Source organism: Muntiacus reevesi, chromosome 3 (assembly GCF_963930625.1).
Source record: "Muntiacus reevesi chromosome 3, mMunRee1.1, whole genome shotgun sequence".
NCBI lineage: Eukaryota > Metazoa > Chordata > Mammalia > Artiodactyla > Cervidae > Muntiacus > Muntiacus reevesi.
Window position 1 is genome coordinate 109,547,166 of NC_089251.1, and position 3,883 is coordinate 109,551,048.

The following is a 3,883-nucleotide window of genomic DNA, read 5'->3' on the forward strand; positions in this document are numbered from 1 at the left end:
GTCCCACGGGGTCACAAAGAGTCAGACACGGCTGAAGCGACTTAGCAGGCACGCACGGGCTTAGCTGCTCCTCGGCGTGTGGGATCTTCCCAGATTAGGGATCAAACCCGTGTCTCCTGCATTGGCAGGAGGATTCTTTACCACTGAGCGGCAACGGGAGCCCTGGAATTATCTTTTTCTAGTAAAAAAAAAAAAATTTGTATTGCTATCGGACAGAATAATATGGAGTTTCCGTGGTGGCTCAGATGGTAAAGCGTCTGCCCGCAATGCAGGACACCCAGGTTCAATTCCTGGGTTAAGATCACCTGGAGAAGGAAATGGCAACCCACTGCAGTATCCTTGCCTGAAAATTTCCATGAACAGAGGGGCCTGGTGGGCCACAGTCCATGGGGTCGCAAAAAGTCGGACACGACTGAGCGACTTCACTTTCTTTCTTTCTTTCTGTACAGAAAGCATTTGGGTTAATCTCGTTAACCGAAAGCTCGGCCTCTGTACACCCTTGCCGAATCAAATCCCAGAGACAAGAGTTTGGGGTGAAGCAGGAAAGGATAGATTTATTGCTTTGCCGGGCGATGGGAGACACACATTGGGTTTTTGCCTCGAAAACCTATGTGTCTCAAATCCAGAGAACTTAATGACGGTTTTTATAACACTGGGTCAAATGTAGGGTCTTTGAAGGAAATGGCAACCCACTCCAGTACCCTTGCCTAGAGAATCCCATGGACAGAGGACCCTGGCCGGCTACAGCCCATGGTGTCGCAGGAGTTGGACGCGACTTAGTGACTAAACCACCGCTTGACAAGGCTGGGTGTGAAACCGTTTGCACTCCCTTACCTCCAATCGGGTGGGTCCCCTCCTGAACTTGAAGAACGACTCTGGTCCCTTTCATCTTGCCTCACGTAGTTTCCTGGCCGCCCCTCCTTCATCCTCTCCCACATGGTCTAGCGGTTAGGATTCCTGGTTTTCACCCAGGCGGCCCGGGTTCGACTCCCGGTGTGGGAAAAGAAGAGCTTTTTGGGTCTGCTAGGTGGCGCTAGTGTAAAGAATCCTGTCAACGCAAGAGACAATAAGAGACAGTATTCTTTACCCCTGAGTTACCAAGGAAGCCCTTAATTAGCAACCATTCAAATCAGCCCTTTCTAAATCGAGGAAGGTGACGGAGGCAGGAGTCCTGCCTACGAAAAAAACGGATCAGAAAGATCTCCGTGCCTTGGAGCCCCGCACACGGCCTTTCTCGGTTTCAGCCTCAGCCTTCTACAAATTAATATCTAACCTTACATACTTTCTAAGTGTTTTGATCAATAGTAAATAATAAATGAAATAAAAGAACACCCCTTTAAAGAATTGGATAATCCGCCTTGCGGGCAGATTCTTCACCAGCTGAGCCACAAAGGAAGGCGGAGGGCACGGGAGTGGGTGACCTATCCCTCCGCCATCTCTTCTTCCTGACTCAGGAATCGAACTGGAGTTCCCAGCATTGCAGGTGGATACTTAACCAACTGAGATATCAGGAAAGCCCATAGTTTTTAAATGTTTTAATCAATAGTAAATAATAAATGAAATAAAAGTACACTCCTGTAAAGAATTGGATAATCACTAATAAGACCTGCTAGGCAATACCCCAAAATATTAAAAAGAAATGCAATAATTCCTTTTAGCCTATTTGCAAACTTTGAGTAGTTTTTCCTAAACAAGAGTTAAGAGCTAAGACTTAAAAGATAACCATGGCTTTTTCTTTCTTCTTTTCTTCTCTCTCTTTTTCTCTCTCTTGAAGACTTCTAGAGTTTTGTATATACCAAGAACTACACTAAACATTTTAGGAATATAAACATGTTTAATCAAAATTGTCCCAAATTTGATCTAGGGCAAAATGCTTTTGTAGGATCTAATTCACAGCTTCCCTCTAGGAAAAACAAAAACAAAATTTCTGAGAATATGTTGTTGACTAAAAAGATGAACAGAGTAAGAGTTAAATTTTATTTAGGGCAGAATGAGAACTGCAGCCTGGGAGACTGCAGCACCTCAGATAGCTCTGAGGAATTACTCCAAAGAGACAGTGGGGGAAGAGCAACATATAAGATGCTGGTGAAGGGGGAGTTCAACGCAATCAAGCGCCTCACAAAAGGTTTTCTACTAGTCAAGAGGAGCTGGTGTTACCATGAAGGGATTTAGTACTTTTCTAGACATGAGGAGATAAAAGAATTGGGATCATGAAATCAGTTTCTGAAAACAACGGCAGATTTTATTTTCTTGAGCTCCAAAATCGCAGACAATGACTGAAGCCACGAAATTAAAAGACCCTTGCTCCTTGGATGAAAAGCTACGACAAACTTAGCGTATTGGAAAGCAGAGACCTCACTTTGACAACAAAGGTGCATATAGTCAAAGCTATGGTATAATGAAAGCTATGGTTTTTCCACAGTCATGTATGGATGTGAGAGTTAGATCATCAAGAAAGCTGAGCGCCTGAGAATTGATGGTTTCAAACGGTGGTGCCTGAGAAGACTCTTGAGAGTCCCTTGGACAGCAAGGGGATCAAACCAGTCAATCCTAAAGGAAGTCAACCCTGAATATTCACTGGAAGGACTGATGCCGAAGCTGAAGCTCCAGTATTATGGCCACCTGATGTGAAGGGCCAATTCATTGCAGAAAACCCTGATGCTGGGAAAGATTGAGGGCAGTAGAAGGGGGCGACAGAGGATGAGATGGTTGGATGGCATCACAGACTTAATGAACATGAGTTTGAGTAAACTCCAGAAGACAGTGAAGGACAGGGAAGTCTGGCCTGCTGCAGTCGACGGGTCACAAAGAGTTGGACACAAGTTGGCTACTGAACAACAAAGACCTGTTCCACCAGTTTCCCGAGAACACAGAATGGCTCACTCTCCACCCTAAACTGCCTTCAGGGCATGTCAAAGGTCAACAACTGCAGCAGCACAGTACGCTGTCCCCACAGAGGCAGATGGGGAATGGCCTTGTTGCTATTCAGTCGTTGACAAACACTTTTGACAGGTACCAATTTGTACTTGACATGTTTAAATCAGGAGAAGGACATGACAACCTGCTCCAGTATTCTTGCCTGGGAAATCCTATGGACAGAGGAGCCTCGGAGGGCCCACGGGGTCACAAAGAATCGGACATGACTGAGCAACTGAGCACGCACTTTAAGCAATTTTCTGATGAATTTTAATGGGATCAAGACATTCTGGAAACTAGTTTCTTGTTGTTGTTCAGTCATTCAGTCGTGTCCGACTCCTTGCAACCCCATGGACGGCAGCACGCCAGGCTTTACTGCTCTTCACAATCTCCCCAAGTCTGCTCAAACTCATGTCCATTGAGTCGGTGATGCCATCCAACCATCTCGTCCTCTGTCATCCTCTTCTCCTCCTGCCTTCTATTTTTCCCAGCATCAGGGTCTTTTCCAATGAGTCAGCTCTTCGAATCAGGGAGCCAAAGTATTGGAGCTTCAGCTTCAGCATCAGTCCTTCCAATAAATATTCAGGGTTGATTTCCTTTAGAATTGACTGGTTGGATCTCCTTGCTGTCCAAGGGACTCCCAAGAGTCTTCTCCAATGCCATATTTCAAAAGCATCAATCCTTTGGTGCTCACACCAGGAAAACCTGGTGCGCTACAGTTCATGGGGTCACAAAGAATCAGACACAGCTAAGCGACCTCCTTTATGGTCAACTCTCACATCCATACAATGACTACTGGAAAAACCTTAGCTTTGACTATGTAGACCTTTGTTGGCAAACTAATGTCTCTGTTTTTTTAATATGCTGTCTAGGTTGGTCATAGCTTTTCTTCCAAGGAACAAGTGGCTCTTAATTTCATGGCTGCAGTGATTTTGGAGCCCCAAGAAAATTAAGTCTGTCACTGTTT

General features: G+C 45.2%; 1 non-coding gene across 1 annotated transcript; it reads left to right on the forward strand.

Annotated features, from left to right (window-relative positions):
* Positions 1-930: 930 nt before the first annotated feature.
* TRNAE-UUC (transfer RNA glutamic acid (anticodon UUC)) lies at positions 931-1,002 on the forward strand. Its single transcript has one exon. It is a non-coding gene; the product is annotated as a tRNA-Glu (tRNA).
* The last annotated feature ends 2,881 nt before the right edge of the window (positions 1,003-3,883 follow it).